Consider the following 13919-nt stretch of genomic DNA (forward strand, 5'->3'; position numbering starts at 1 on the left):
GGAGGAATTAGGTGATTTTGCACAGCCTCCTCAGCTCTGGACTAACTAGACATCCATGTCTGTTTTGATGCTTTAGTTTGGAATTCCCAGAAAAAGTTTTCAAAATCAGAGACACAGTGTGGAGAAGAAGAGCATGTGCCCTGGAATCAGAGGGATCTGAGTTCAAATCAGACTCTGACATACACTCAGTTACCTATAAAATGGGACAAAGAATAATACTCCCTTCACAGAATTGCCCTAAGGCCATAGAGATAAGGTCTGTAAGTAACCTAGCAAGAAGGTCCTCAATCAATAGCAGCCCTTACTATTGTCTCTACCGTGTTCCTTATTCTTGTGTCACAAAACTGACCCTCTACCGACAGACCTTTTTAAAAAGACAGCAGTAATAATAGTAATAATAATGACGTTGGCTAGCATTTATTGAGCACTTATTATGTGTCAAACACACTTTTAAGAGCTTACATGTATTAATTCATTGAATCCTTACAGCAAGCCTTTGAGCTAGCTTGGTTATGTTTGCAGATAAGAAAGCCAAGGCTCAGAGAGGTGAAATGACCTCAGCCGAGCTGGGATAGAACCTGAGGCAGTTGGGCTTCGCCCTCCTGATCTAGGCACCAGAATCATCAAAACGTCCCCCAGAGTGAGCACCAGGCAATTCAGCCCTTCTCAGGGAGCAAGTGTACCAATTCCTCCAGAAGCCGATTTCACTTGCCGGGGCCGAAGGGGTTATTCCCACTGAGAAGCCCGCACCCCGGGTTCCTAGAGAGGCCGCGCTGGGGGCGGGAGGAAAATGCGCTTCCGGCAGTGTCGGGACTCGGGAATCGGGCGGGCTGGCTCCGGGCTGCGGCGCTCGGACCCCGCCTCGGCCTGGGCCTCCCCGCGGGGAGGATGAGCTGCGGACGGGAGGAGGGGCAGGGCTCCAGAAAGGGGGCACTGAGCTGGGGAGGGGAGGGCCGGCCCGCACAGACCAGGGGACCCCCGGGGTGCGGGGAGTGGGGGGATGGTGCCCCTGAACTTGGCCGCCCCGGAGGCTTGTGGTCTCTCCGCCGCAGGCTGGTCGGGGGAGGCGCGGGGCGGGCGGCCGTTTCTCCTGGAAGGGCCAGCAGCCCGGTCGCCCGCCGGGGCCCTCGCCGGCCTCTCCCCAAGACCTCGAACGTTCCAGAGCCCGGGGTAAGAATGCGTTCGCTCGTTCCTCCCCGCTCCCAAGTGCGGCCCCGTCCGCCTCCTGCTTAACGCCTACAACCGCCCTGAGAAGCCGGCGGCATCACCCCCATTTTGTAGGCTGATTTATAAAGTCAATTTATAAACGGGCTTGTCCCAGACCCTCAGGGCGCCAGGAGCGGAGCCAGGACCGCGCCGCGGTGCTCTGGCCCGCGGACTCATTACCGGCTCAGCATTCGGGTGGTGGGTTAGCATCAGGCTAACTTCTTTCAACTCAGCAGGCCTGAAACCAAGCTGGTTGGCCTTTTCTCTTTGCGAGAGAGCTGGTTCATTCTAAGTCGAGTTGGAACTCCCAGTTATCTTTTCTCCTGCCACCCCCTCTGCTTCCCGCATCTTTTCCTTATCATCTTGTTAGTCTTTGCCTTTTTTTTTTTTTCCCAACCTATCTTTCCAGTCCCACTGCCACCATCTTTCAGCTTTCATTGTTGCAAACCTGCGTTGTTGCAATAACCTTCAATCCTGACTGCTTCCCCTGTTATTTCATATGCCACACCTCCCCACTTTACTCCAGTTGCCCCGAAACCCTTGCATCAAGCCACTCCCCTGTTCAAACAACCCTTTTAGTCTATTAAACTGAAGTCTATAGGCTCAAGTCAGACCTCTATAAGCATGGCATTCAAGGCCATTTGAAATTTCACTTCAGCCCATCTTTCTAACCTGATCTCTCTTGGTTCCCTAAATAGAGGTTATAGACTGGTAGCTACAGTTGGAAAATGTGTTTCAATGGTCGCAGAGTTTCTTTTCAAAATTCAAGTTGGGACTTCCCTGGCGGTCCAGTAGTTAAGACTCCGTGCTTCCAATGCAGGGGGCACAGGTCCTATCCCTGGCCGGGGAACTAGGATCCCATGTGCTGCGTGGCACGGCCAAAAAAGAAATAAAATTAACAAAATTTGAGTTGATACTTAACATTGGGAGTTTCCATTAAAGAAAAAACCAAACAGGTTTCCAGCTTTCGATCCATCAAAAGAGCTGGAAACAGTCGGCCCAGGTTCTTGCCTCCAACATCTAGTTTGAACCAAGCAGTGGCTGCCCCCTTTTAGATAGGGCTGTGTTTCCCAGTTCACCCTAGTCCCGTCCACTCCCGAATCCTCCCTGTCTCTGAGCCTGAGGATCAGCTGTTGTGCTTGCACTGATGTTTTTCCTAGAATAGAGAAGTAGGTTTTGGCTCCTGGGTTTCTATCAAAAGGACTCAAATGGAAAGTAAACCCAGAGGGACCTTTGTGTAAAGACAACAGAGAGAGTAAGCTCCCAGCATCCTTCATGCTTTTCCTTTTCTTTCTTGGACCCCATTTCCATTTGAATTTTCCACTTGCCCTACAGGAACCCTCACATCCAGCTAGATTGCCTCACAGCCTCTCAGATGAACCGGAGGACCATATCTTTGCAGTATCTTCTCCAGTGAGTAGATTCTATTCAGCAATGTCCTCAGCTTGTTCTCCTATTCTGTGAAACCTTCCCTGACAACCAAACATCCAACCAACCCCATCCGTCTCATCAGCATTTCTGGAAGCCAGGCACTAGGTTAGATGAGTATGACTAAACCACCATCATTTCTCCCTCCCCTGGATTTCTATGGCTGTGCCTGAATCAGTGTCTTATACAGCATCTTGCACATGGTAGGCAGTCAATAAATAACTATCAACTGATAAATGGCCCAGTCACACATGTCTTATCCTCCTGGTTGAACTGTAAGATCTTCGAGGATGGGGTCTAAATTGGATCTATCTTTGCACTGCCCTAGCAACCATTACAGTGCCCGGCACATAGCAGACACGTGGTAATGGCTAAGGAAATAGGTGCCATAAGGAGGTGCCCCAGACAAGCAATAAATACCGAGTTTCAGTCCAGTCCCATGGCTGGAAGCAGCACCCCCTGCTCCCCCAAGCCCCAGAGGAATGGAGAGGCAGCCCCAGAGGAGAGAGAGCAGAGGCTTACTCAGTCCTGAAAGCCAGGAGCACTTCACAGACCCCTCAACCTGGAGGCTCTGCTCAGGATTCAGCTAAAGCTACATCTAGGACTGAGCTGTATCCATGTGACCTTGTGAGTGAAACCCAACCTGATTCTGATTCTGAATTCCAAGCTCTAGAATAACAACAATGGTTCATATGTACTGAGGCTCCCTCTGAGCCAGGCACTGCCCCGTGCTTCACACCCATGGCCTTCCAGCCTCTCCAGGGCCATGGCGTCAATACTGTGAGTATCTCCTCTTCACAGAAAGAAGGCCAAGGCTCTAATGCCTGAGTAACTCACCTAAGGCCACATAGTAACAGGCTGGCCAGGAGCTAAGTCCATGTGGGTTGATTCCAGGGCTTCTGAGCTTAGCACTCTGCTCCTTCCAAACATCTGAGGCTCTATTTAATACCAAAGAACTGCACATTTCAGAATGGTTAAGATGGTAAATTTTATGTTGTGTGTATCTTAACTCAGTTTTTTTTCTTTCTTTCTTCTTTTTCTTCTTTTTTTTGGCCTCACCACAGCATGTGGGATCTTAGTTCCCCAACCAGGGATTGAACCCATGCCCCCTGCATTGGAAGCGTGGAGTCTTAACCACTGGATGGCCAGGGAAGTCCCTTAGCTCAATTTTTTAAAAGAAAAAAAAAAAAATCTGAGACTGAGGAGGACATTGGGCCAGACCCAGGGACTCAAACAGATAAAAAAATAAAAAGTCCTGCCCTCACAGAGGTTAAATTCTAAGGAAGACAGAAAAACCAAATAACAAAGTGGGAAGGGGGCTAGGAAGTGTCCGGGTCAGGGAAGTTGTTGCAGTTTTGGAGAGGGAGGCTGGGCGGGGACTTCTCTAAGAAGATGAGCTTTCATGTGAAAGACTGACAGGAAGCAGATGTGTAACGACTGCCTGTCTGCTGCTGCCTTCAAGAACTCTAGAAAGAAGACAACCTAGACCAAGGAAAGCGACTCAGGTGCTATCTGCTATCCTTGAAGTATTCCAGGAGGGGGAAAAGAAAACACAAAAAGTGAAGTTGATTCTTTTCCTTCTCAACATTCCCGTTTGTTTCTTCTCATTTTGCCCTAGATCGATTCTCACTTCTCCAATCTCCTGCAAGACTCACCTCTATTCTGCCTTGTCTGTCCTTCCTTTCTTTATCCCAGCGCCATCCAGAGTGGCCAAGAAATGAGGTGGCAGAGGAGGGGGGTGAGCAGGTGGTCAGGGGAACTAGCATGCTTCCTTCTAGTACATGGAGCCTTGCAGAATGTGAAGGGGTGGCAGGAGCAGGAGGCAGGCAACCCTGGAGGTGACACATTTGGAGATTCAGGAAACATCTGCAGGGCCAGATGGCCCAGATCCCCTAAGAGTGAGAGGATTAAACACACAGAACCTAGGGAAGAAGCAAAGGCACATGTTGGTTGGTTTTAGTTTTGCTTTTTGGTATGCCGCTTTTGTCATAACAGCTTAATTGAGGTAGAATTCACATACTGTATACTTCACTTAAAGTGGACAATTCTGTGAATTTTAGTCTAATCACAGAGTTGTGCAACCATCACCATAATTTTATAACGTTTTCATCACTCCCCAAATAAACATCCTATCTATCAGGAGTCACTTCCTGTCCGCCCCCTTCCCAATTTCCCCCCTGCCCTTTCACTCCCACCCCCTCCACTCTAGGCAACCACTAATGTACTTTCTGTCTCTGTAGATTTGCCTAGGCTGGACATTTTGTATAAATGGCCCACTTTGGTTTTGGTTTTAGTTGGCTTTTTTTTTTTTCCCTTTTTTTTGGGAGGTGGGTGGGTGACCACTGAAGAGTCTTACAAAGGTGGGTTTGGAACATTAGAAGTTGAGAAGCTCTTCCAAGGAGACAAAGGTGACAGGAAAAGCAGAAGACGGAAATAACTTGCTTCTGTTTTATTTTTTATTGCTCTGTTTCTTCTTTGTAAGTCACCCCAAATGTCAGGAGGAGAGGAATCCTAAGTAAATGAAAGTGGGAAGTGCTGCAGATTACATCGTCTGCTTTTATTTCTGTGAACAATTTTTTTAACCTGTTTTAACACAGTTATGCCTTCTCTTTGCCAACACTGTAAAGTGTAAAGGGACCAATCATGGAGTCAAGTCAGGAAACCTGGTTCTTCCCATTAGCAGCCTGACTCAGCTCTTCTCAAAGTTTTTTCTTCTGTAAAATGAGGGGGTTAAAGATTATTCCACCCTCCTCTCCAGCATCATCTCCTGAGCGGCAGGCAGTCAGCCTTTTCCATATCTGTTGACAGTCCGTATTTCATTTTTAGGTGCCACCCTAGACTCTTCCTCCAGTCCTGGAACCGCTGGGTACAGAAAGTAAGGAGGATGAGAAGATAGCGACGTAAATTGCTTACAAGTTATATAACGGGTCAAATATTTATGAAGAACTTTTATACGTGTTACCTGGGCTGTTTCATAGCTAGGAAGGAATACTAGAAGGGACCTTGGAGAACATCTAGTCCAGTCCCTTCACGTCAAGATGAGGAAACAGGCCTAGAAATAGGATATAACTTGTCTAAGGCCAAACAGCAAGTGACTGCCATAGCGGGGCACTATTCATTTACACTTGAGGAAGCTGGAGCCCAGAGACTTCCATGAAGAATAGGGACTGTCAGTCGGGGAAGGCTCCTTGGAGGTCATCTAGAATCCAAAACCTCTTTTAACAGCGGTTTAGAAGAGGTGCCGGCCCCGGCCAGGTTTCTTGGAATTTACTGGACCTGGATCCAGACCTACGGTCTCGCACTGTAGCATGAATGAATGTGATCTTAGGGGTTCCTGCCGGCAGAGGCACCTCTACTTGCGTCGGGCCGGGGCGATTACTCGTGGCGGGGCTCAGGTGTCCTGGCCTTTGGGGTCCCCTTCCCAGGGAGGAGCCTTCAGGATCTCCTCGTAACCCGGCCCGGAGCAGCAGACCGCTTGGGGCGCGGTGCGAGTCCGCGTTAGGGGCGTGGCCCTCAAGCTGCGAATCAATCCCAAGCCAGGTCGTGAATAGGGGCGGGGTGTCCTCGCTCCGCCCATTTTTCTCAGCTTCCGGAAAGCTGGGCGGTGACCTAGGCAACCGCCCTAGAGTAAAACACCCCCTTGCCAAAATTGCTTCGTCCCGCCCTTCTTGGCACAACCAATCGGAAAGCGAAGTCCTTTACGGGGGCAAGAGAAAAAAAGGACGGCGATTTTTGATTGGTTGGTTGGATGAGTCGGGTACAATCGCTGGCGTGACCCTGGGGCTGGGGACTGGGACCTCGCCCAGGTTGGAAACCGTGAGCCTGGGACATACACTTTCGAGAAGCTGAGCAGAGAAAGAACTTTGGTGAACTGAAAATTCCGTGTTTCCAATTCGAAGTAGCTGCTCTCCTAGGTGTGGGCGAAGGTAGTGGGAGTCCAAAAACCACCCGATGTTGTTAGTTACACTTCTCGGTGGTAGTAGTATTGCGAGGAATACAAGCATTTAATGTTTAAATTGAACATTTATTGAGCGCCTGCTGGGTGCCAGACACTGGTCTAGGTGCTTGGGCTCAGTGAGCAAACCTGATTATTGCCTTCTTGGAGGCTGTATTCTAACGAGGGGAGATCATACCTTACGTAGTGTGTTAGAAGATGGGACAAGGCTGTGGGGAAAAAAAAAAAAGTAGAGCAAGGGGGGACTTCCCTGGCGGTCTAGTGGTTAAGACTCCGTGTTGCCAACACAGAGGATGCGGGTTTGATCCCTGGTCGGGGAACTAAGATCCCACGTGCTGCCCGGCCAAAAAAATTAAAAAAAAAAAAAAAAAAAAAAAGGGAAAAGACAACCTACAGAATGGAAGAAAATGTTTGGAACTCATATATCTGAAGGGACTTGGAGTCATAATAAATAATGAATTCTTACAATTTAACAATAAAAAGATGAATAACATCCCCCCCCCCAAAAAAAAAGTAGAGCAAGGTAAGATGGAGCAGGTTGCATCATTAACGAGGTGGCCAGGTTGGACACCAGTGCAAGAGTGAGATCTGAACAAAGAACTGAAGGAGGCAAGACGGTTTGCCAGTGGGCTATCTGGGAGAGTATCCAAGGCAAGAGGGAACATCTGACTGGTATTACTGATAAACGGCGAGGAGAAAACTGTGGCTGGAGCGTGTGAGTGAAGGGAGAGTGGTGGGAAACGATTGAGGGGACAGGGAGTGCAGATCTTACAGGGTCTTGTATGCTTGGCTTTTGCTTTGAAATAGGGAGCCATTGCAGGGTTTCTGGCAGAAGAGTGACATTACGAGACATATTTAAAATAACCCTTCTGGCTGCTGTGTTGGTAATCAATCGAAGGTGCAAGGATGGAAGCAAGGAAGTCTGCTAGAAGGTAATTGCAACAATGCATGTTAGGGAATTCCCTGGTGGTCCAGTGGTTAGGACTCCACACTCCTCGGGCTGCCGAGGGCCCAGGTTCATCCCTGGTCGGGGAAATAAGATCTCTCAAGCTGAGCAGCATGGCCAAAAATAAAATAAGGGACTTCCCTGGTGGTCCAGTGGTTAAGACTCCGTGCTCCCAATGCAGGGGGCTAGGTTCCATCCCTGGTCAGGGAACTAGATCCTGTGTGCCGCAACTAAAGATCCCGCATGCTGGAACTAGAAGACCCTGTGCAGCCAAATAAATAAATAAACAAATAGATAGACATTAAAATAAAATAAAAGCAGCTTGGTTAAAAAAAAAAAAAAAAAAAAGCATGTTAGTGTGTAAGAGATGAGGGTAGTTTGGACCAGGGTGGTGGTGGTGTAAGTGGTGAAAAGTGGTCAGATTCTGGATATATTTTGAAGGTAGAGCCCAAAAGGTTTCCCCCCAAATTGGAAATGGGATATGAGATAAAGACAGGAATTACGAATCACTCTAAGGACTGTGGCCTGAACAACGGAAGGAATCGCCATCAATTGACATAGAAAAGGCCGGGGGTGGACCAGACTTGGGGTCTTGGGAAAATCAATATTTACAGGTGGAGTTTTTCAATCAGAGAAACACAGGGGTGATCAGAGCACATAACAGGGTTCAGTTAACTTAGTTGAGAGTCAAGAAATCTTCCTCTCACCTATGTAAGCTACCCCAGTGATTCTCTAATTAATGATGAGGTCGTATCAGAATCACTTGGGAAATCTTTTCAATCTAAACCACGGAGGCAATCTTTATTCCCCCAAATCTTGATTATGGTGAGGGGAGGGGGAAGGAGTGGTGCGAGCAGTGGTGTGTGCAGTCAGTCCAGCAAGGAAGACTGAGGCTGATAAGACAGAGGGAGGGAAGGGTATCTACTCTCTAGTAAAGGGCTCATCTTGTGGAACAACTATTTCCTTCCCCCAAGTTGAAATTTAGCCATCAGGTGACAGGACCAGAGAGAAGCATCCTGTCCAGCCTCTAGAATTTTATTATTTTATTTGTAAAAATGATATAACAATGACGTTAATGGGAGACTTCTGGTTAAATATGGTGGTCTGTAGGCACTTTATCTCTGACTTTTCTTAAAACTCCTTTAAAATGAAAGTAAAGACCTTTTCAACAGGTTGAAGTACACAAGACAAAGAGAACTAGAGAGGAAATGAGAGAAGATAAGAGATAAATAATATTTTTTGAAGCTTGAAAGCATAGAACGCTTTCTGGTAAATATGGCAGGCTATTCAGAGCAATCTATTCGCTGAAAACAATACAAATGTGGAATAATAATAATAATAAATTTTCTTAAAAGTACTGAAGAACAAAGAAGGAATTATCAGACTAAAATCTAGCTGAAAGTGTGAACCCAGAGAGGAACTTGAACACAAACTGCTTTTACACTGAAAGCATTTGCCAAACTAGATGAACTTTGGCAGGCTTCACAGAACAGAAATTCAAGCCCTGCGTCTGCCCGGTGCTTACGGAGAGACACCTCCTGCCGTGATCAAACAGGAGTAAACCAGGAGCTGGGAGAAGAAACTACTTGTGAGAAGTTGTGATGACAAGCCAGCCCTGGGGTGGATATGTAGCTCCAGATCACCTCACTTGTGTGGTCAAAAGCAAAAACATCAAGCTGTAAATTTAAATTGGCTGTCGATTGCCTGTGTTTGGGCACTGGCAGAAGCAAATACAAATTCCCCCAAATAAGTTTTCAAGGAGAAAATACTGATAGAAATATCCAAGGATACAGAGAAGTAACCAAAAGAAGAAACCAACCTGCAAACATTTCCTATATTGGAATTATCACACCCAAATTATAAAATACCTCTGATTATTATGTTTAAAGAAATAAAACATAGACTTAAAATATCTGCCAAGGAGCAGGAAATAATAACGCCACCAAATGACCAAGCAGACTTGAAAAGAATCAAATAGAACTTTTAAAAATTAAAAGTACAATAACTGAAATTAAAAACTCTTCACCAGGGCTTCCCTGGTGGCGCAGTGGTTGAGAGTCTGCCTGCCAATGCAGGGGACATGGGTTCGAGCCCTGGTCTGGGAGGATCCCGCATGCCGCGGAGCAACTGGGCCCGTGAGCCACAACTACTGAACCTGCGCATCTGGAGCTTGTGATCCGCAACAAGAGAGGCCGTGACAGTGAGAGGCCCGCGCACCACAATGAAGAGTGGCCCCCGCTCGCCGCAACTAGAGGAAGCCCTCGCGTAGAAACGAGGACCCAACACAGCCAAAAATGAATAAATAAATAGCGTTCCCTTTAAAAAAACAAAACAAAACAAAAAAACCTCTTAACCACTTCCCTGGTGGCGCAGTGGTTAAGAATCTGCCTGCCAATGCAGGGGACACGGGTTCGAGCCCTGGTCCGGGAAGATCCCACGGGCCGCGGAGCAACTAAGCCTGTGCACCACAACTACTGAGCCTGCGCTCTAGAGCCTGCGAGCCACAACTACTGAACCCTTGCACCACAACTACTGAAGCCTGCGCACCTAGAGCCCGTGTGCTGCAACTACTGAACCCATGCACCACAACTACTGAAGCCTGTGCCTAGAGCCCATGCTCCGCAACAAGAGAAGCCACGACAGTGAAGCCCACATACTGCAATGAAGAGTGGCCCCCGCTCACTGCAACTACAGAAAGCCCACACACAGCAATGAAGACCCAACGCAGCCAAAAATAAATAAAAATAAATAAGTAAATAAATACCCTGTTTAAAAAAAAACATTAATATATAATGTCCTTATTTGTCTCTTATTACCTTTTTTTGATAAAGTCTATGTTTTCTGATAATAATACAGCCAATCCAGAGCTGTTTTGGTTACTACTTGCATGGAATGTCTTTTTTTCCATTCTTTTACTTTCATCTAAAGTGAGTCCTTATTTCTAAAGGACTCTTTGTGTCCTTATATCTAAAGTGAGTCTCTTGTAGAGAGCATATAGATGGATCCTTGGGGTTTTTTTTGGTTTTGTTTTTGTTTTTGTTTAATCCAAGCTACTGATCTGTATTTATTTATAAATTTATTTATTTATCTATCTTTGGTTGCGTTGGGTCTTTGTTGCTGAGCACGGGCTTTCTCTAGTTGTCGTGAGCAGGGGCTACTCTTGATTGCGGTGTGCCGGCTTCTCATTGAGGTGGCTTCTCTTGTTGTGGAGCATGGGCTCTTGTCGCGCGGGCTTCAGTAGTTGCGGCACGTGGGCTCAGTAGTTGTGGCTCACGGGCTCTAGAGCACAAGGCTCAGTTAGTTGTGGCGCACGGGCTTAGTTGCTCCGCAGCATGTGGGTTCTTCCCAGACCAGGGCTCAAACCTGTGTCCCCTGCATTGGCAGGCAGATTCCACTGCGCCACCAGAGAAGTCCTGATCTGTGTTTTAATAGAAGGGTTTACATTTAGTGTGATTGCTGGTAAAGAATTTACTTCTGTTATTTAGCTATTTGTTTTATGTGTGTCATATGTTTTTTGTTCCATGATTCTTCCAGAGTCAGACTGGAACTTACACCATCAGGTCTCCTGGGTCTGGACTCCTCAGCCTCCATAACTGCACGAGCCAATTCCATATAATAAATCTCTTTATATATATTTCTATCCTACTGGTTCAGTTTCTCTGGAGAACACTGCCTAACACCTCATTTTAACCCTTTTGAAGTGCACAATTCATTAGCATGAAATATATTCACAGTCTTTTGCAACCATCACCATTATCCATTTTGAAACTTCTTTTTTATCACCCCAAACAGAAATTCTGTCCTCATTAAACAGTAACTCCCTATGCCCCTTCCCACTATCCCCTGGTAACCTTTATTCTATTTTCTACCTCTATGAATTTGCCTATTCTAGGTACTTCATATAAATGGAATCATAACAAATATTTGTCCTTTTGTGTCTGACTTACTTCATTAGCCTAATGTTTTCAAGGTTCATTCATGTTGTAGCATGTATCAGAATTTCCTTCCTTTTTAAGGCTGAATAATGTTCCATTGTATGTATATACAACATTTTGTTTATTCATTCATCTGTTGATGGACATTTGAGTTGTTTTCACCTTTTGGTTTGTGAATAGTGCTGCTGTGAACATGGGTATACAAGTAAGCCATGCCTTTTTAACTTCATTCTTCATCAAAAGAACTGTGTGGTGGGCATCTAGGTTTTTGTTTTGTTTTTGTTTTTGTTTTGTGTCCAGCACCCCTCCTTCCTTCTGGTCACAGCCCCTCTTTCACTAGGAATAGAAGAGATTCATGGGGACTAGATGACTCCTTATCCCCAGTTGTGGCCATTTGGTAGCATGCTGGACAAACCAGGGGCAGAGCTGAGGAAGGTGAGGTGGAGATGCTCTTTGCAGCCTCATTTCCAGCTATTTGGAAATACAACTCTCAGGGAATAAAGCAGACATGAGTAAAAGCATAAGTAAAGTTGGAGAAAGGGGAATTTCCTGGTGGTCCAGTGGTTAGGGCTCCACACTTTCACTGCTGAGGGCACGGGTTCAATCCCTGGTCAGAGAACTAAGATCCCGCAGGCCACGTGGTGCGGCCAAAAAGAAAAAATATGTTGGGGAGAGAATGTCCTGATTCCAGATGCTTCTGTGGCCCAGGTGTACTCATTTCCTCCTTGTGATTACTTAAGATATCCCAGCATCCTTCTAACCACTCCCCCCTTTTGTCTAAGCTAGTACCTTTGGGGTTTTATGTCCCTTGCAACCAAAGGGACAAAAACTGACTACTATGTTCTCTCCACATCCGAATTCCTCCTGTTAGGAGGGAGTGAAGCAGTTTATCTTAGGTCAGATTCTCCCGGAAGCTTAACCTGGGCCAAGGATTAAAGTACAAGTGATGGGGGCTTCCCTCGTGGCGCAGTGGTTGAGAATCTGCTTGCCAATGCAGGGAACATGGGTTCGATCCCTGGTCTGGGACAATCCCACATGCAGCGGAGCAACTAGGCCCATGCGCCACAACTGCTGAGCCTGCGCTCTAGAGCCTGCGAGCCACAGCTACCGAGCCCACGTGCCACAAGTACTGAAGCCCACGTGCCTAGAGCCCATGCTCCGCAACAAGAGAAGCCACCACAATGAGAAGGCTGCGCACCACAACAAAGAGTAGCCCCTGCTCGATGCAACTAAAGAAAGCCCGTGCTCAGCAACAAAGACCCAACGCAGCCAACATAAATAAATAAATAAATAAAGTACAAGTGATGTATTAAGGAAGTGTTCCCAGGAAAAACTAGTAAGGGAGTGAGGTAGGCAGGTTAGCAAGTGTGTTAGCAGCTCTGGGATATAAATAACACCTTAGAGTTTGTCCTACTTCAGGCCAAGGAGCTGGGCTTTTGTACTTCACACCAGTCTTTGGCTATAAGCTCCCTTGGGGGAGGGAGGGCATGGTGACATGCAAGTTCCCATGGGGAAAGTGGCTCCAGCATCGAGGGCAAGCATCTGAAGGTTGCAGGTGGAAGCTATTGACAGGAATCCTATAGCGTTCCGGCTCACAGCCCTGGTGGAAGGGATGTGAGGCTCTGAGGGCTGGACAGTAGTGTTCAATACAATATCCAGGGAAGGCTGGGTCCTCCCCCTCTTCTCCCGTCCTACCTGCCCTCCCCACCCCCACATTAGTGGCAGCAGGCCACTGACACTCACCCAGTGATCCCACCATCAAAGCCAAAGTGTGTCACTGCATTTGCATGCTGGGAAGTTGTCAGCTTTTTTTTTTTCTTCCTGTTTTCCACAGTGCCTCCTGGCTGCATGGTGCAGCTTGCAGGATCTTAGTTTCCCCCACCAGGGATTGAATACTCGCCCCTTGGCAGTGAAAGCGCGGAGTCATAACCACTGGACTGCCAGGGAATTCCCCACAATGTCTTCTAAAGTTCTGCAGGAAGAAGCATTCTGTTTACCAAATGTTTACTGGATGGAGAAAAAGAAAGAGGTTCCTAGAGACCTTTTCTCCACAACAGAGGCCTCGAATGCCAGGAATGGTCAGCCAGGCAACATAACAATGATTGTAACAGTGAATTCTGGCTTTATTGAGCACTTACCTTGTGCCAAGCAGCATTCTAAATGCTTTCTATTCATCATCTCATTTAATCCAACAACTATACAAGAGACAAGCGAAATACCATTTTTTAAAAAAAAAATTGCAGGGCCAAGCAAAGAGAAGAGGCAGCTTGTGCTTAAAAAATCCAAACTTGGAAATACCATTATTAGCTCCATTTTGCAGATAAGGAATCTAAGCTGAGAGATGGTGGAGCTGGGGTGTGAATCCAGGCTGTCTTGACTCCAGAATATGAGCTCTTAACCTCACTCTCTAAAAGGTATACTTCCACAACATTGTAAATCAACTATACTT

Source organism: Balaenoptera musculus, chromosome 15 (genome assembly GCF_009873245.2).
Source record: "Balaenoptera musculus isolate JJ_BM4_2016_0621 chromosome 15, mBalMus1.pri.v3, whole genome shotgun sequence".
Taxonomy (NCBI): Eukaryota; Metazoa; Chordata; class Mammalia; order Artiodactyla; family Balaenopteridae; genus Balaenoptera; species Balaenoptera musculus.